This window comes from Falco rusticolus, chromosome 3 (genome assembly GCF_015220075.1).
Source record: "Falco rusticolus isolate bFalRus1 chromosome 3, bFalRus1.pri, whole genome shotgun sequence".
In the NCBI taxonomy this organism is placed as follows: Eukaryota; Metazoa; Chordata; class Aves; order Falconiformes; family Falconidae; genus Falco; species Falco rusticolus.
Window position 1 is genome coordinate 12,042,497 of NC_051189.1, and position 20,613 is coordinate 12,063,109.

A 20,613-nucleotide genomic window follows, 5' to 3' on the forward strand; every position below is an offset into this window, starting at 1 on the left:
AATAAGCGTTGATTAACCTGGTGTTTTAAGAGAAGGGAGTACAGTAGCACCAGCCTTGGACCGGCACAGCCCCCATGCAGGAGGGGAGGCGAGAGCCCAATTGATCCAGTAACACAGAGCTATATATCAGCACAGCCTCTCCCATTACTTTACCTGATGGATTTCCATCCAATGAGCTGATCTGAAAGTGATAAAGGGAAGACCAGAGCGTTTTCAACACGCCACTAACTCCAAAACCAGGCTCAATAATCCTGCAGATTGATGGCACCTAAAGAGCAGGGAGGGAGAGGCAGGCAGGCAGGCAGGGCGGGGAGCTTAATTAATACTCACAGCATTAACCAAGCATACATTTATCTGGGTAAATGAAGGGGCAGGACAGGTACCACTGTCAAGAAAATGTTTCACCTGGCAAAAAGCAATCTGGGGCTCTCAGGTGGGGTCCTGGGGTAGGCGAGTCAGCCTGTTCCCAGAAATGGCTCCGGTCCAAGTCAGGAAACCAGAGCTGTCCTGCAGAAATAACAGCTTTTCCACAGTTGACTTTTTTCCCCTTCTCCCTCACTTTTCATGCCCTTGTGGGTAATCATACGGTCACTTCAGACACCTTCAGTCTGAACTACAAAGCCCCGGACAGTGGTGGTACCTTGCTTCCTTGCTTTCCTGACTGAAGGATTTTCCATTTCCTTTGCCTTCAGGTTGAGAGTGGACCAAATATCCTCCCAACGGTTTCTGCAACGCCACACATCATGTTTCCCATGTTTTCTGTCCAAATTGTAGAATCATTTAGATTGGAAAAGACCTTCAAGATCATGGAGTCCAACTGTAAACCTAACACTACTAAATCCACCACTAAACCGCGTTCTAAAATGCCTCCTGGAATGGTGACTCAAGCACTTCCCTGGGAAGCCTGCTCTACTGCTTGGTAACCCTTTTGGTAAACAAATGTTTCCTGATATCTAATGTAAGCCTCCTCTGGTGCAACTTGAGGCCATTTCCTTTCATCCTATCACTTCTTAGCTGGGAAAAGAGACATTTTGCTTCAGGGTCCTGGCAGGGCCCTGTATAGCTCACAGGCAGCTTTACTGCCTCGGCTGTTATTGCAATAGTGTCCACTACAGCCTCTGAGGTCTACAGCCAAGCAATGGGAGCTGCGGCTGGAAGACACCACCCTCACACAGGATGTCCCCTGTGCCCTGGCACACCGGTGAAGCAAGATTTGGAGGCAGGAACTTGATCTAGGCCATCCTTTTTAATAGCCACCAGCAGATGTCCCAGCCAAAAAGGTATTTCAGGACTGTCCAGCAGAAGAAGGACACAGATCTGTTGGAATGAGTCCAGGGGAGGCCATGAAGATGATCAGGGGGCTGGAGCACCTCTCCTATGGGGACAGGCTGAGAGAGTTGGGGTTGCTCAGCCTGGAGAAGAGAAGGCTCTGGGGAGACCTTAGAGCAGCCTGCCAGTAAAGGGTCTTACAAGAAATCTGGAGAGGGACTTTTTACAAGGGCATGTGGTGACAGGATGAGGGGTAACTGTTTTAAATTAAAAGAGGGTAGATTCAGGCTAGATAGAAGGAAGAAATTATTTACACTGAGGGTGGTGAGAAACTGGACAAGCTTGCCCAGAGAAGCTGTGGATGCCCCATCCCTGGAAGCGTTCAGGGCCAGGTTGGATGGGGCTTTGAGCAACCTGGTCAGGTGGCAGGGGGAGTTTGAACTAGATGATCTTTAAGGTCTCTTCCAAACCAAACCATTCTACAATTTCCAGCACCCTGGACTGAGTCATCCTTTCATTATATAAGGAGTTGTTTAAAAACCCAACCCTTTCTCCCCACTTGAAACCCACTGGCTGATCCTTCAGCCAGGGCAAGGAAATCTCACACCACTCATCATGAACTTTGCAGGCCCATGGAGTACACAATGCCAGTCCCAGCTGGCATCCTCTTCCTCATCCAAGCTGTATCTCTCTACTCCCATCCTCGCCGTCAAGACCTCAAGCCAGCAGGGATTTCGATCTCAGGAGACAGCTATTGTGCTGTAATTAAACAGCAATTGATTGCAAGCAGGGTTCTTTTGTGTTTGGGATTAATGAGAGGCGAGAAGATAAATTTGGTCACCACTAATTAACCCCAATTACAGAAGCAATAAATTGGGAGTGTACCAGGCTATGTGGCATCCACTGCCCCTGTCTGAGCCATGGGGAGGGCCGTGAGTCCTTTCCCCTTTCTCAATTTCTTTCTACCAGTCTGTGGGACTTTCAGAAGTGAAATGAACCCAGAAAAGGGCTGTGGGGCCTGGTGGATACAGTAAGATGTGATGAACAGGCAGTGATTGGGATTTTGGCCATGCAGGGAGCATGAGGATGCTGTCGTGAGAAAAGCAGACTGAGAGAGCCTTTATGATCCTTAATGCCCCAACAGGGAATTGATGATTCCAATAATTCTAAGTACTAATCCATGGCAATTTTAAAAAGCTTTGATTTTGCATGCTGGTTGAATAGGGGCAGACTTTATGGGATGGGAAAGCTGCTTGTGCTCAGTCCAGGCAGTGTGCATTGCCTGCTTCCAACAGCGTGTTACCCTGCTGGATCCTAGGGGTGAGATCCATGCGCAGTTGGAGAAGGAGTGGGGTCGACCCCTGCTAGCTACTCTACTCGAGCACTGAGGAGTACAAAGCTGAACAAAGATGGAATTACAAAGATTTCCTTCATCTCCTTTCAGTCCTGGGGTTGAACCTCCATGCTGGGTAGTGGGCTGTGGTACCCCCCTCATAGCATCATTCCCCAGGTAGGGGAGGGGTGGTTTCCTCCCTGCTGCCTTCCTGTGGTTTGTGTGACTCCAGACTCCATCCAGCCTGGTGCTCAAAAGCATTTCTGTCTTTAACCTCAGCTGTTTTCATAGCTGAACAGCTTTGAGGCTGGGCCATTGACCTCTGCACCAACAAAGCATTAAAGCAGATGCTTAAGTGTTGCCCAGGGCCTTCCAAGCTTTTCTTTGCATGAAAGTCCTGCAGCTGCAAAAAGGATTCATGCCCCAGTCCAAAGGAGGGCAAGCCCCAGTTTTTACTGGCAAACCCCACCCCCACCCACCCCCCGCACCAGTGCTGAGGGCATTGCAGGAGCTTTGTGGGGCACAGGGAGGTCCTTGTGTGCTCAGAAAAATGCCACAGTTGTGAGGAGGACTGCAACAAAAATCTCTGCAGTGGCCCAGCCCCCCCTTGACAGCCTCTAGCAGCCTCCAGAGAGGAAGCCAATGCCTAAATCTCATTCTTTCAACCTTCGTAACCTTTGCAATCTCAACCTCTCAACATTTGCGGCACCATCCCTGGCAGAACTGTGGCAGGCATGAAGGGATAGTCCCCACCTGGAGATTTAGGCCAGGTTTAATATGTGAGCATCTAGATGAGACCCTAGCTCTATCTCAGCTGAGGATAGGACGTGACAATGTCCTTGTCCCCATCAGCTGTTACCTCTCCAGTCCTACATCCCCTGTGTACATCTGAGAGGAAGAGCAAAGGGTTGAATCACAGCCTCTGTCTGTAAGCAGCATCCCCCATCTCACTTTTTCCTATTGCTGTCCCCACCTAGGGGGTGTGTGCATATCCAGAGAGGGGTCAGTGGGTGCTGGTGCTCCGAGGCCAGGGCAGATCTCCATGGCTAATGCTATAATCCTCCCCCCTTTCAAGCAGCAGGAAAGCCCCGGCCAGCAGGATCCCTGTGCAGACAGGGTGTAAAAAGCCGTGGCAGCTCCAAAGCAAACACTCCCACATCTTCATTCCTTCCACCCTATTGGCCATTGATTTCAGATAAATATCCGTCCGGCCCTGACAGGGCTCAATTCTCCTAATTATAGCCCTATTGACATGTGATCTTTAGCTGCTCAGCTTGTCAGGAGCCATCTATCAGGCAGACAGATTTCTTTGGCTCAGGAGGAAATGAGATGGGAAAGGGGCAGAAAGGAGGAGCAGGGACTGGGGTGCAGGGAAATGGCTGTATTAATGTGCTGAAGAGATCCCCTGGCCCACATTCTAGTTTATTAACAAGTATGTCTTGGAGGGCCCTGAGCACCAGCCTTTAGAGCAAAAGCAATAAGGGAAGAGTTAAGGTGAAGAGCTCCTAGTTTGGGAACAGCGTGTGTGCATCACTGTAAAGGATTGCTGTGCACAGACCGCTGGTATTTCACAGGTCTTTCCTCTTCACACACAGCTGAACTGACTTTCCCAAGTCTGCGCAGCGCAGAAGCAGCAAAGATGCCTCCCGCCAGGCCACACTAACCGTTGGCTGTTGCTTTCTGCAATGAAACCAAGGAACTCCTTGCTGCAGGGTGTTAAAAATTTGCATGGTTAGCAGATACATTCACAGAGGAAAAATCCATCCCCGACTGTAAGACAGAGGCAGAACTCTGGTTCAAGAGGTCCCTGAGCACAGATTGTTGGCAGCAGGGAGAGCACTTTGGGAATGCACTCTTTGTTCATCCCGCCTTGCGTTTCTCCAGGCATTAGCTGTGGGCTGTTGCCAGAGGCAGGACACAGAGCAAGACCAGCCCTAGAGAGAACAAAACTGCTATTTTTTTTTTCTCCTAGTCCCAGCCTTGGACTGGCAAGACAGGGCTAGGGCTTGTACCCAAACTGGATCCAGTAGGAGGCAGGAGGACATAGCCAGGAGACCTGGATGGAGCATGGCTGGGGAACACACACCTTTCCCAGGTTTCCTTGTAATGCTCCTATAGCCAGACTGCATTGGTGCAAAAGCCAGCCCGTTTGGGGGGGTGTCTTCTCCGCATTGTATGGACTGCATGGGTAAAGCCAGAAGCTCTGTGGACCAAGAACAGCTGCTTGTATCACTCCCAGAATCCAGCAATGCAGGAATAAATCCTTATGCCTTTTGCCTGGCTGTTTTTTTCTCATAACCTCAGGATCAGCCCGCTGCCTTGATGTCTGGGGAGCGCAGCAGTGGCTGCTGTTACGGATGGGCTGCAGGCATCCCAGGCTGGGCTGCAGGAGAAATCAGGTAGGACAGATGGGGGCTAATCCCCAGGCCAAGTCCTTGCCCTCGGAGGAGATGCGAGCTGCCCTGTGTTCCCCGCACCAGGCAGCCATCAGCCAACATCGCAAAGCGGTGCTGGGCCGCACTCAGTCAGCGATCAGGGAAAGAGCCCTGTTAGCTGACTCATATCCTGGTCGGCATGTCTCTGTATTGTGAAAGGACCCAGACAGCCGGAGTGTCTGGAGATAACAGCCTTTACCGGGGAGCCCTGAGAGCTCAGGGTTCATTTACAAAGCCGGGCTTATTTGTGCCGGGCCAGCTGTCTCCGTATCTGCATTATCGACCCACTCCCCCCTGCCCCGGACCGTTTGCAGTATCAGCCCATCCATGGAGATAGCTGTCTGCAGTACCTGCTTCCACCCAGCTCGGGTATCTGGCACGGCCTTACTCCCACAGCACTTTACAAGTGGCAAGGACTGGCTTTGCAGAAGTGCTGAGTGCTCAGAAAACCCAACCCTAGTGGAAAAAGCAAAGCCCAAGAAGCTCCCATCTCCCCCACAGTGGGAAAGGAGAAACTAGCTCTGCTTTGCTACTGGGGAAACTGAGGCATGGAAAGAAGGAGTGATTTTCCAGCATCTTCAGTGCTCATTTCCAAGGCATCAGTGGAGTTACCTGCATCTTTCAAATTTCCTTTGCTTTGGTCCATGCAATGACACTGCCTTGAGAGATACAGTTGCATTTCAATGATGCAATGGGGTGGAGAGGAACCACCATGGCACAGCAGTCTGGAGCCACTAGTCTGTATATCTGGGTGCAGCATTTCTGTGCACTGGCTATAGCTGGACCTAGCCCATGCCAGAGACATTTAAGGAGGCATCCCTTCACATGCGTCTCCTGCACTGCCAAAGCTGCTTGGCAGTGCCGTTGACCCACTGCATGGGATAATGCTGTGTGACCTGAGTACTTGGCTGGGCACCATGCTGCAAGAGCAGCTGGAGCGTGGGAGTCAGCTGGCCCTGCCAGTGTGATTCAGTCCCTGTTGTGCCTTTATCCCAGGCACCCTTTCCTTCTTGGGGGGTCCCTGAACAAGGTGAGGATTCCCCATTCCTGGTGGTTGCACAGACGAACATGGGATGCCCGCAGGAAAGAAGATGTGTTGATGGGATTGCACTTCTTTATTTGCACATCAGGGGTTTGTGCACAACACGGCATGAAAGCTTTGGCTTCCAGGGCAGATTTGGATTACCCAAATAAGGAAGACAAGCAGGGTGTTTGGGCTGGGATGGGGTAGCCTAACACTTATACATGTCCGGGCAGAGATGGAGCCAGGTCAGCAAGATCACTGCATGATGTTTCAGCAAAATGGTGGGAGACCACCTTCCCAAATGTGCTTTGCAGTATAGAGAAGTAGCCCCTTTACCTGAAAGCAAACCCGGCACCACTGACCCTAAGCAGCCCTCTCTGATGGGTCAGAAGAAAAGATGGAAAGATTGAAGTCAGAAATCACTGGAAAGAGCACCAACCATCTTTTAATAGTGCAATCTTTTCTTCTGCTCCCTGCAGAGAGCCCATCCCAACATCCCAACATCCCTGGCTGAGTTATCCATAGCCACCCTGCCACTGGGCAGGGTCATCCACTCCCCTCCTCCTGTTCCTGCTTGTCCACCACAAGCCCCCAGAAAAGCCTCATCCCTGAGCTGTGGGATACCAGAGTCCTGCAGGGAAGGAGCAGGGGTATTTAAAGCCAGCAGTGACCCTCCACATGGGATACACCTTTAGCCAGTTCCCATGTTACATTTCTAGCTGCCATGTATACATTCATTCCCATGTACACATCTATAAACCTGTATCTGTATTTCCCACTTTCCATTTTACTGCAAGGCTTTTGCCTGCACACCAGCAAAACATTCTAAAAGTCAAGTTTATTTCCTCACACGAGGCCCTCCAAGAAAGGACACAATGCCCTTGAAAAGTTTCATTTTGACTCTTTGGGATGCTCACCGATATGAATTCCTACGTCTTAGATTCTCCTCAATTCTTTTAGCGTCCAAGCAAAGTCTTCCTTTCAATTCACCCCAAGCAGAAACAGAATGGCACCTTTCTTGTCAAATCAGGTGTTGTGTAAACTAGAATTTCTGTGACTCCTCAGTTAAGCATGAACTTCAGAAAAAGAAGGTAACTTTGGTTCAACCCTGAGAGAGTTGCTAGCAAACTGAGTGCCCTGTTGCTGCATCGTTTCAGTCCCCACAGTCTGAACTTTGCAGTGACACGATAGGTCTTCTCAAGTTATCAGACATGTAGGGGCAGCTCTGGATTATGGTCTCAGGGCAATCCCTGCCTCTCAGAGTGTTTAATACCAGAGGGAAAAACCTATGCAAAGTCGGCAAAATGGGTCTAGTTCTAGGCACAAGCCAAGGCAGGGATAAAACAATTTAGCAGGAAGGCAAAGGGAATTCCTAGAAACAGGAAAGCTGGGTCAAGGCTGGCAGATCCTGATGCAACCTGTTCTGCAGCTCCCCAGTCTCTCCCTCTGTCCTCATAGCAGGAGTAAATCGGTATTTTCATCCTGGGAAGTTAAAATGCAACTCACACTCATTACACTAAGGGAAATGGCAATTGCAACATGGGGATGAGGAACAGGGTTTAAGGGGCTTTCATTCTCCTCTTGCACCAGTTTGACACCCCTGTGATATCCCTGACTCCGGGGTCAATTGTCATGATTTATGCAGAATCAGCATGATAAAAACAAGATCTTAACAGACATGCGTGCCCTCTGGGCTGACGTTGTTTAGCCTGGACCAGGATCAGTGTCTGGGGGGGCAAAGCAGGCTCAGCACAGCCCCACACCAAGCAGCAAAGCCCTCACCTGCCCCACACCCCTATGGCATGGGAAATGCAATGCCCTAACCGCTCCTGCATCTTTCCAGCCAGTGGAGCAGCAGGCGCTGAGTCAGCATCCCCATCCTGCCCTCCCTGCATGTGACATCCATCCTGGGGAGAGGCAAAATAACCTCCCACTCAACTGACATGGATCTGACTGCAAAGAAAAGCGCATCCGCTCCCCTTCGCCACCAGCCCCCCGGCAGAAGCACCGGCAGATCCTTCACTTTAATGTTAACTGAGTTTTAGCGTTGGCCCCGGGCTCTGCCATTTATCTACAAGGCTCTGAATAGCAGAAGAGCGGAGTTAATAAATCCGCTCATGTGTCGCCTGTAATCAGGCCTGTAAATAAAGTGGAGCTGTCAGGGAGTGGCGGCCCATGCCACCAGGGTCCTCACCGTCCCGCTGGCTCCGGGTTTCATGTCGGTGCTGTCCTCACCACAGGGAGCAGGGTGCAATATCCATTTCCATCTGCCCATCCTGCAGCTCTGGGGTTGCCATCAGCTGCTCTTTCCAGGGTGATAGTATTGTCTTCTCCTATGCTGGACCAAGCTCCAAATATCTTAAGGATGATTAAAACTTGCACACCCCAAGTCTGAGATATCTGCAGAATCTGTGAACACAGTAACAGCAGAACAGCACCTGGAAACAGGCAGATTTACTATCTCAAAGGCAGAGACTCCAGGATCACCCACTAAGTATCCCCACCTTCCCCCTAGACTGCCCAGCTGGGTCCAACATCTCCCATGAGATACTCCGATAGCTCCAGACAACAGCCCGACTCTGAGAGGGGAAACCAAGGCACGACAGGAAGGGAAGGAACACACCAACGTCAGTTAGTTAATCAGTGGCAGGATCCTAACGGCAGCCCTCCGCTTCCACTGACTGCAAGCAGAGGGGAATTGATTCCAGCCAAGTCCCCCAGCAGGCGCGGGGACTGCAGAGAGGTTCAGAAGGGGAAGATTTCCTGTAAGACGGGAAGTTTTCTTCCCTCTGTGCCCTGCTCTCCCCGTTCTGGTCCGGCTCTGGGAGGCAATCCAAGCGCTACATATCTTTAATTATTAAGCAATCACCCATTGTAGTTACTTATGTGCTGTGGAGCCTCCGGGATGTTCCTGCCAGCAGTACCAGGGCGTAAAGCATCCCTCGATGCTTCCTCCGCAGTGGCTGAATCACCCAGCTCCATTAACTGACATCTACCGCAGACCCGCACACAAGTACATCCCCCCGCTAACCCCCCTTTCCTCTGCCAGCTGCCCCCTCCCCTCCCCATCCTCGCCAAGCCCCTGGGAGCCCTCCTGGCCACTGCTACTGATTGCAAAGCAGTTACAGGAAGGCGGACAGAGGTGCAAGCTCATCCATCACAGCCCAGAAGGAGCCATCAGGCCGGGGAGCATCCTGCAAATCAGCAGATAGTAGCAGCTCTAGGGAAGGGCCCAGAAAAACCTTCCTCGTCCCTTCCTCATGCTTGTCGGCTGGATTCACATGAACTTCTATTCTCTTTCACCACAAATCCTGAGTACCCCCAAATCACCATTCACCAGCTGTTTTGGGTAGGCTCTGGGGCATGCCAGCAAGAAGAAAATGGCAATGGTTGTTGCAGGAAAGAACCCTCCACCAGCAGCACGGGTAGTCCATGTCTTGTGGTCAGGACAGCCAAGACCTCCTAGATAGACCCAGTGTCACTTGCAGGAAAGATTTATTGGACAAGGAGGCAGCTCAGGATGGGGTGGCTCTTGGAGAAGCCCCAAGTCAAGGTGAGCTTTCTCTGTGCTGGTGATAACAGCTTTTCAAAAAGCTGTAGCCATGCTCATGCTGTCCTCCTAAGGCATGAGGGATCAGCTTGTGCAAGCAGGGAGTCCAGACAGGGAAGATACTCCAAGGTAAGATGCCCCAAGAGGGTGTAGCAATATACCCTGGCCTCTGGCCACCACTGTTGGCACAATCTAAGACCATTTCAAGAGCACTCCATCTCCTTTCATCCATCTGCTGTTAAACATATCTCCTTCCTCCTCTCCATCCCCTAAATCTCTCCAGCACAGTCAATATGAAAGATGCTGTGGTCAGAGAATGGAAAGGAGACTCATGTCCACAATTACATATGTCCCATATACCAGTGTCTGTACATCATCTGTGACCATTACTGGCCTCACACCACACTGATCTCCTCCTCATCTCCAACAAGAGTTGTGGAGCAAAGCAGTTTTCAGCAGCCCAGGGCAAGGTGAATCCCTTGCCTTTGACTTCCTTGGAGCTCATGTTTGCCAGAAGAGCTGAGCAGATATTTTTCATGGAGCATCAGAAAAATGCTGCTTGGGCAAACTCCGAACGCTTCCAGGGAACACAAAGCAGAGCAGCACTTGCAAAAGAAAAGTCTTCAGAGGTTTGCGGGTACACTGGAAAGTCTGGGTTTGGTTTATTTGTTATCACAGCATGTAACATTGACACAAACATGATTCACATTTGGCTTTAAGATAGTAAACCTGCCTGTTTCCAGGAGGCATTATGCTGTTCCCATATTCACAGAATCTGCACATTTCTCAGATTTGGGGAATGCAAATTTTAATGTTCTTTAAACACCATTTCTGAAATGTCAGTGTTTTCTGAGGCTCCAGATGCTTCTTCCCATGCATTGGGCTGGCAGGGATACACAAAAGGATGGAAGAACATGGATTTACTCCCACTATCTGAAGCTGTTTGGCCCATCCAAGTGCAGGGGATAGTTTAGAACAAGTTGTAAGATAAGGGCCACAGCACAGCAAAGCTTTTCTGGATGGCTCCAGCCTCCAGCCTGTGTTCCAGGACTAAACCAAGGACGGGTCACTGTGTTGAACCCACACAGGCTGGTGGTCCAACCTTGTACTGCTCCCATTGGCTGGAGTTTCACTAAGGCTAGAATTGTGTGATTTTCACTGCAAAAAAGGACAGCACCCGCCACTGCACAACCCATGTGCCAGTGTCTGTAGCAGATGACTACACCAAAACATACTTGCCAAGCACAGAGCAGAAGTCCTCATCCCCACAATGCAATAAAGGGGTGCAGGATGACAGTGAAGGACTTCACTGCTGCTTTACGACTGAAGAGGTTTGAATTGAGACATTGCTCTTCAAACCTCTTAAAATAAATAGGTCATTTTTTGATTGGAGTGCACTGGTTTTGCTGTCTGATGCAAGCTCTTCAGCAACAGTGAGAAAAACTCAATGTTACGGACCTGAAACTCAATCATCACTTTTTCTTCCCTGGCCAAAGAGGATTCAACAATCCCCTTTAATAGGTAAATGCCCACTATTTTTCACTACATCAAGCTAAATACCAGCCATTACGCCAAACAGTTCCCCAGGTTCTGACTTTGGGAAAAAAAAAATCTTTTGGTAAGTTTTTGATTTTCTGTCTCTCAGTGCCATCAGGCAGCTTAGATGGTCCCTGCTTACGCAGAAGGATAAATGGTTGTTCCCAGCACACACTGTCCCCTGGACTTTGATGGACTCCATGGAGCCTAGCAGAGGTCTCGGATGTCCAGTGCTGAGGAGCAGCCTTATTCATTTTCCAGCATGACAGTGGTGAAGCACCTCTGGCACATCTGATAACTGTTCACCATCTTCATCAGTGACCTGGAGATGCATCCTCTACAAGTTTGTGAGTAACAGTTAATTAGGAGGGGAGACTGGTCTAAAGGGACCCTGAGAAAAGCTGGGACAACAGGAACATCATGAAGGTCAACAAGCTCTGTGCTGGCATTAGAGTGGCACCATACTTGGAACTAATGGGAAACCAGTTGGGAACTGGATGTCAACCAAGTAGCTGAGCAAACATGGTGCTATGGGGTAACAGCTGATGCCAGGCTGAACAAAAGCCAACAGTCACTCTCTTCCCAAATTGGGCAAAATGCATACAGAACTATGAGGATCACACACAGACTCAAGAGGATCTTCCCACCAGCCAGTCTAGGATCACACCAGTCACCCAAACCTGAAGAACCACTGGGTTCCACCACTCACTGCCTGGTCTGGACGTCATGGACCTGCAGCACTGCAGTCTTTCTTCTCAGCCCTGAGACCATGCAACAGCCTGGGGTCACTCCATGGAAAAGACCATCAGCAATGTCCCATAGGCAGGATGTGAAGCCCAGCTCCCAAAAAGATTTCCTTGAAAGCATATGCAACCAAATGCTTTCCACCCCTCATCACACAGCGTACTTCTCCTCACTGTGACATGGAAAGGTCTGCTTTATACTTAATGAGGTGGGGAGTACCAATGAAACCCTGACCATACAGGAGCTTTGGCACAGCAGAAAATCCAGTATCTTATAGCTCAGCTCCCTGGGGTGGGAGGTATCTGCCTGTCCATCATTGGATGAGGTGTGTGGTTGAAGCTGCAAGCTTCATTCATCTAGGCAATGATAAGAAGACAGGAGACAAGCCCTGGAACATGGCCAGGGCAGTGGAAACCCAGCACAAGGAGGGATCAGGTGGTACCAGAGGATAGTTCTGTTGTTCCTTTGGAGGCCACCCAGCAAGGGTCACTCCCAACCCAAGTGGTTCATACCTGATGGCTCCCCAGCAGCATGCAGAGAAGGAAAATGTCCCATTTGTTCCAATCAGGCAGACTGCAAAGAGAATTTGTGAGCCTACTGGAAAATGGACACAATTAAGAAGACAAAATAGGAACCAAATAATGGACACCAGTTTCCAGGTCATAGCAAGAAATTGCTCTCAGATGGTTTCATATCCTGCCTTATGCTGCAGCCGGCATGGACAAGAGGAGCCCGATCCACCGAGCCGTTTGTGGGGATGCTGGGCAGTGAGGTTCAGTAGAGCAGCCACATGCTGACTTTTCAGCCAAACTTCTTTCCAGGAAAGGGACCCTGGAGAATGGAAGAAGTCCTATGAGTGAGGAACTGCAAAGAGACCTGCCAGTGCTGTAGCTAAAAACTGAATCATCCACCTGCCCAGACACAGCTGAAACACACCCAATGACTTAAGAAGAGGGAGTTTACTTGGTCCCGTTGACATCCATCAACTTTGCCATTTTCTGGCTTTGCTAGACAATCTTTGAAGACAACATGTTGTTCCTCCTGGTCATTTGCAGGAGGTTCCCACCAGTCTTTACAGATAAGCTCACCTTTGCCATCATCACTGAACAGGTGGGAAAACTGGGGTTCAAGGACGTGAAGTGACTGGACCAGCAACTCCCACAGCAGTCCCAGAATTGGGACTGTCATGTTCCAAATCCTGTGCCATCATGCCCCATCTGCCTTGTCCCCTGAGCCTCCCTGCCTTTCTGGGAGAGCTGTATATTAAGAAACCTGTACAGAAAACCACCCCCAGGAGTCTTTCAAGCTCTCCGCAGGCTTGATTAGCTGGAGTTGCATTTCTGAGGGCCTCATTGGACTCCTCCAGCTCAGAAGAGTTCACAGACCACTCCACAGACTCAAACAACTTCTTGATGTTAAAATCCCCAGTCTCCCAGTGCCGAATCCACCTTGAAATTGGTCTCAAAACCTCTCTTTGCTGGCAGTCAGTAATGGGGCTTAGGAGGAGAAGGGGAGGCAGAAGGGAAAAGAAATTAGATACATTCTCCACAAGAAGAAGGATTAAAAGGAAAAATTCAGCCTGGTGGTGGAACAATGAATCTGTGTCTGGGAAATGCCCCATTGCGAAGGAGCAGTGAGGAGAGGTAACCTCGGGGAACAGGCATGCAAGATATGCTGGCAGCCATGGGAGGACTCCAGAAGCATCATTTGCAGTAGCAAATTGGGCATCCTGCCCAGGTCATCTCTGGCCAAGGTCAAAAGCCAGGGTCCAAGGCGAAGGCTCCCATGGGGTTTCCTGGCAGGCAGAATGCAGAAATAGAGGAGGGATATAACCACAGTAATAAGAAATTTTAAAAACTTGTTTCCCATGCTTTACCACTAGGTGTGCATCTGGGGTACAGGATGGGCTCCTCCCATGGAGAGGGTCACAACCTGTCCTGGGATAAGCATTAGTCCTATTTCAAGCTCAGGGGACCAGGTTTTTGTCAAGTGATGGAGGGGTGAGATAGGATTTTATCCAAACTGATTGCTTTCCTCTAGCGTAACTATGCCTGCCACTGAAGGAAGCACTTTTGGCTCTCTGCAGAGAGAAACAAGAGCAGCATCCCCTTAAAATCAGAACTTGATGGCTGAGGAATCATTGAATCAAGGCACAGTTTGGGTTGGAAGGGAACTTAAAGAACATCTAGTTCCAATCCCTCTGCCATGGGCAGGGATACTAGATCAGGAGGGGGATTCTCTACTGATTGGACTCAGAGACACCAGTGTCACTGCCAGCCCATGGCTTTCCCCAAGTCTCCTTGCAAAACCCTGGCAAAGAAGTGGATTGGCGACATCTTCAAAGCTGGAAACCTGTTCTTCATCCAGCCCTGCTGAAGGCAGGGAAAAAGCCAAAATTCTGTGTTTCCAGGGAGGGTGGTTTACAAATCTCCTTTCAGGATATATGAACTGATTTGAGGAGATAATTGGAAAGGATCTAGATCCAGTTAGTGGCTGGATACCAGCACTGCCTGATTTTCATTGCTCATCCAGAATAATCCTTTTCAGGGGAAAAGCTGTTTCTCCCTCCTCTTTTCTCCTCCTACCTCTCCCTCATCTGCTCCAAGCTTGACAGAGACAGGTCAGTCAGTCTGTCACCACTAATCTTGGATACTTTTAGTGTCACTCTAATGACAGCACACCTTTCTGCCGAGCCGCCGAGCCACCACAATAAAAGGCTCTTAAGGGCAGCAGCCCCTCTGAGCAAAGTGGCTTGCCCGCTGCCCGGGCCCTTCCTTCCCCCTGGAAATGGCATCCAGCCGATTAGCCCTGCTGCCTGTGACAAGAATCAGATCTGAAACCTTCCACTTTTAGATGCATTAAAGCCCTTTGGGGCAAGCGCTCAGAAGTGCACTGCTTGCCCCCTTTGTCTGCCCTCCCACCCCTTCTTGCTCCCACCCTTCCTCTCCACTCTGAGCACCAAGCAGCTCAGGCCATGCCCTCAGGAGCACCCAGGGTGGTTTGGCTCATTCCTACCCCCACCACACTCCCTGTCTGTTTTGTAGGTGCTGAGGATTTATTGCCACTCTGTTAGGCCTTTAGGGCTTTGTCATGCATCAGGATGGCTTTGCTATAGGACCCCAGGCTTAGCCAGGGCTTGCCATAAAAGACACCCAGGTCAGGCCCCAGTGGCTCTACCCAAACGGGTAAATTCAAGGATGCCCAGCCAGCACTTTAGATGCAATTGCCCTGGTTTACAGGGTAAGAGGGTTAGTCAGCGTAAAATCATCCATTTCTTGCCCATTGGTCTTGGGAGCAGGAACTGGCAATGTTTAATAGAGCAATAGAGAAACAGAGCAGCTTTAGAGGCTGCCAGCCTCATACCAGGTCTCCTTGCCACCCCTGTTCACAAGGAAAATGGAGTCAGATGGCAGCCAAGGGACATTACAAGGCAACGCTCTTTCAAGCCTCTATCTTCGCTGGGTTTTGGCTGTTTCAGTGCTTGGTTTCACCTCCTGTCACGTGTGAGAAAGCAGCACCCTCTTGGATGGGACGTGAACCACACGGCATGGTGTGTCTGTGTCTTGGGTGAAAATCTAGAGCTTCTAGCCAGCTGTCCTAGCCCCACTCTCTCCTGGGCCCTCTGTTCCCTTCTCAAGGGAGCCAGTGAGTTGCTTCCCACCCCAAGTGGCTGCAGAGCTATGCTGCTGCACTGGTAAAGAGCTGATGAATGAAGTGTGCAGTACTATTAATAATGAATAAGCTTGTCTGTTGGTTTAGAGGGTTTTGTTCTGCTGCAGGGCTCATCAAGGCATCCGGTGGGACCTGTTGCATTCAAAGGCAGCATCACGTCCCTAAACCGTTAAGCCATCAACATAGCAGTGTACGATACATTCATTTGCTTTGGACGTTGTGGGCTACTACAGCCCCTGAACCCCAGCTCTCAGCATCATGGGATGCAGGAAGGCAGCATGAGCTCTGGCACAACTCAGTGGCAGCGTAGCTCTCACAGCGTTTCCCCTCATTTCACCAAATTTGGGTTTGCAAGGTAAAAGGTTGATAGCTCAGTATGGTTCTGTTCAGCTCAGCAATTCAGTTGTGTTCAGAGAAGTGCACCCTGGGGAAGGTGAGATGCGTTATTCCCATACCCTGGCGCATGTCCCAGGCGGTGTAGGGATGAAGTCAGCAGGCTGCCAGGGGCAGATGAGTGTGCTGAGAGCTGTAGGCAGCCAGCATGAGCTGGAGTGTGGATGAACCAGAACCAAGAGGCAGTAAGTCACCAGGAGTCAGGAAGGGCACAGTGGGAAGCTGGGATTGCATGATGCAGCCCCAGTCATTTCAGGGTTTGCAACTGACTGTGCAACTCACTTCCCTGATTTTATGGAAGGCCTTGGGTATGTCTCAGGCTACCCCATTAGAAAACCATTTCACCAGTGCTCCTGAGTCACTGGGTCTATGACTATATTAGAAATCAGGCAGTGGCAATGAATGTGCTTAGGACCTGGAATACAATTGCCAGTAAATTATCAGTGCCATCCCTGGGCACCTGTGGACCAGCCCAATTAGCTGCCTCCCAAATGATTCACAAAGACAGTTCTGCATTCATGGTGGGTCAAGAGGCCATTCCCAATAGTCATAGAATTATAGAACCATTTAGGTTGGAAAAGACCATTAAGATCCAACCATTAACCCAGCACTGCCAAGTCCATCACTAAACCATGTCCCTAAGCGCCACATCTTCACATCCTTTAGATACCTCCAGGGATAGTGACTCAATCGCTTCCCTGGGCAGCCTCTTCCAATGCCTGACAACCTTTGGGGGAATAAATTTTTCCTCATATTCGATCTAAACCTCCCCCAGCGCAACCTGAGGCTGTTTCCTCTCGTTCTATCAATTGTTACTTGGGAGAAGAGACTGACCCCACCTCACTACAACCTCCTTTCAGGTAGTTGTAGAGAGTGAGAAGGTCTCCCCTCAGCCTCCTTTTCTGCAGGCTGAACAACCCCAACTCCCTCAGCTGCCTCTCTTAAGGGTTGTTCTCTAGACCCTTCACCAGCTTCATTGCCTGTCTCTGGACATGCTCCAGCACCTCAATGTCTTTCTTGTAGTGAAAGGCCCAAAACTGAACACAATATTCAAGGTGCAGCCTCATCAGTGCCGAGAACAGGGGGACAACCACTGCCCTGGTCCTGCTGGCCACATGATTTCTGACACAAGCCAGGATGCTGTTGGCCTTCTTGGCCACATGGGCATTCTGCTTTAGGAGGACCCAAAGGATCCCAGGCAAGGAGCTGTCCCTGGAAGATGAGAGAGGTCAAGCTGCAATTCAAGCTGTGCAGAAGCCTTTCTGGGCATCTCCAGCTGTAGCTATTCTTCTCTATAAACATCTCATGCTTGGGAAGCATTGCATGTTGCTGCAGAAGAAAAAGACCAATGGTCATTTCCCAGTGACAAATACCATGGAATCACGTCTTCCTAAACTGAAAAACAAGATTTCCAAGCAAAGTCAAGAGGAAATCAAGAAAAACCCTTCTGACTGCTGAGAAGATGCCCTTCCTCCTTCCCATGTTTTAAGCAGCCAAGTAGGGAGAGTCATCTTTTTCCTAGTTGCCATCATCCTCTTCTTGGCAGAGAGAAGATGCAGGGAAGAGATCAGGTCAGTGCTGTCTCTGTTGGAAGAGAGTCCTACACTGGAGTCATGACAGCTTGCTTTGTGGGGCTGGAGGGACCCCAGGAGCTGTGGAGGGAATGAGGAAGCGGAGCTGATGGAAGATGGACTGACTTGAGAGCTGGAGGACAGGTCTCATTGTGGGTCACAATGAATCACCAGTGCAGGGCCAAGTAGATGAAAGCATAAAAGCTCTTGTTATACCAGCAGAAGAAAATCCCCTGTCTGCATCCCACATGCCCAGCTGAGATCCTCGCAGCATGTCTAGGAAATAACCAAATTCCCTTGGATCCTGCCTCTTTCTCTGGCTTTCTGGCCAGAGGCATGGGGCATCTCAAGTGCAGTCAATTAGAGCCACAGATCAATTAAGCATTAACAAGGAGGAAGATAAATTACTTAAATAGGCAATCCCAGGGTCCAGAAGGGAAAACTTCCTGGTGTTGGATTCTTGTGAATTCTCTTTTTCAGGCCTGACCAGATGCTGCTTTGGCTCTCAGCATGAGGCCTTGCACAGGTACGAGGTGCCATGCAGTTTGCAGCAAGGCTGGTTTTCCTTTTAGATGTTTCACTCAGATTGCACGGGGAGACACATTCACGTAGTGCTGGATACCTTCTCTCCCTTCCTCTGCCTCATCCTCCTCAACAAATTCCCAGCAGCTTTTTGGCTTTGGAAAACCTTTGCAAAACTGATAAGAAGCTGAACTCATTCCTACTTTTTCTTTCCCAGAAAGCAGGGTTTTGAAGATGTGTATCCACGTGCATCATCTTGCCAATGAATGCCCAGACAAGGGAGTGTGTGTCTGTACTTGTGTGTATTTGCGTGTGGGTATTACCAGTCCTAAACTGGTTGGAGTGGGTCTGTTTGCACATTTGGATTTGCCCTTCCATAGTACCTGGAAGATTGAGTGTGGAAGGTTTGGTGAAGGGTATAAAGGAAAAGAAATCTCCCTTGGGGACTCCACTCATGGGACAAATCTCTGTTGTTAGTTGCCTTTTCCACTATCATGGTTCCTGGACCATCCCTTTTTATACAGTTGTAGGGCACTCGGTCACTCCTCCATGACTTTGCAGACACAGAGCCCTAAAGTCAGGGCAGGATGGGAACATCATCTCCTGAAGCCTTGGGGTATAAATTTTATAGCTTTTATAACCCCATAATTAAGCTGCATCACTTTCAACAAGTCCTTCTCAGGGACCCTTTTGGGTGTCTGGTATCACCCACTCCTGAGTTGGAAGTTTTAGATCATGTTTTTCTATGGAAGGTCCAAATCTGGCCCCAGATTTATTCCCAAGTTACAGAGAATGTAAAAGGTCCCCAATGTTTAATATTTTGTGATTTTATTTATTGCATTTGGCTCCACATCTCCTTTTTGGGGGGATGACTGGACACTGCCAATTTGCAGCCCGGGTAGGCAAGCCAAGACAATGAAATGAAAGGAAAATCCTGCCTTTTTCATGGCAGCTCCTGTGTCTATGCTTGCTTCATCCTTGCTTTTCCATTTCCTTAAACCTCCACAAGCCATGCTTATACCAGCCACGCACATACAGAAACTCTTCCTTCCCCTCCACACTCCTCCTCCTCTCTCATCTCCTCCGGCTGCTTGAGAAATTCAAACCTTCTTATTATTAGGAAGAAAAAAGGGTGTGCTATCAGGTTGAAAGGGAAAGCAGAGGAATGGGTTAAAGGGGTTTAAATTGGAGTTTTATGGATATTTTTCTCTCTCCTTTGTGAGAACATTAAACTTTTCTTTCGTTAAAAACCAAGAGGACAGGAATGGGAAAGGAGAGGAGAGAAGGGAAAGAGAAGGTGGGGGAAAAAAAGCCCTCAGATATTCATGTGTGACACAGCTCAGGGAGGTGAGGCGTACGGCTGATTTGCTTAATGCTGACAGGTCTTTCTTCTTATTGGAAAGAAAACACAGCGGGGAACCTAAAATGTGCCATGTAAAGGTCCATGGCAGGAGCATTTCCAATCTTCCGTGGTGACGCTGTGGGCCAGGTATTCACACAGGCACATCAGGGGAAAATAACACAAAAAGTTCTTCAGTAGACTCCCATTAACCCGCTGCCTATGGTAATGTCGAGCCCAAAGCTGCTCCCCAGCGCCAGGTGCTCCTGTACTAAGCGGCACGGGGATGTGTGTGTGTCAGTGTGCGTGCAGCGGTGTGCAAGCCATCCTGCCCAAGTGGGGCAGGTAAAGGGGGAGAGGGGGAGAAAAAAGGGAGAAAGAGGAGTGCTAAAGCAAGGGGAGGAGGGGGGAGGATGGAGAGAAAGCAAAGACAAAGAGAGCGGGAGGGAATCTGAAAAAGAGGAGGCAAAATAAGGTGAGAGTTAGGATGGAGGAGGCTTCCCATGAGGTCCTGCTCACCACTGGGCTTCTCTATGGGGCTCCTGTAGGGTCAGCCAAGGAGGTATCTCCCAGAAGGGGGTAGGGGCACCTGGGCATCTGGGAGGTGGGATTCTTTGTGGGAGCCACGAGCCCATCTCTTACAAGTGCCGTGGGTTTCTGTGACTCCCTCCCAGGGAGAAGCACCCTCTGGCCAGCCTGACTGTGCTGCCTGTCTCCTCCAATGAGTGGATGGCTTGTCCTGGGGGATTGCACATTCGCCTTTCCTCACATCAGTTCAGTGGACAGCGGGACGTGTTGTGGCAACATCGTGCACAACACACAAGCTGACACAGCTGATGGCCCCTAATGCTGGCATGGCTGAGATGCTCTACAGATAGAGCAAGACTCAAGGGCAGCCTCCCAGCTTCAAATGAGGCCATGATGATGACTGGTATGTCACCTATCCAAAGGGAACATCCTCCTCACTATTCTCCTCTCCATACCTGTTGGCACTATGTCTCACCTACAACAAAAGTTGGAGCAGATCTTTATGGAAAGTCATGAGAACAAATGCATGCATGGCTGCAACAGCAAAGCCACAAGCAGAGGCTGGTGAGACAGCGTAATGGAGAAACAGAAGAGGAGATTCAGAAGCAAGAATGATACCTATAAGGAATAAGAGTCAGGGGGCTCAAGGATTAAGCCAAAGCTGGAAAGATGATGGGATTTGGAGCTGGGAGCTATA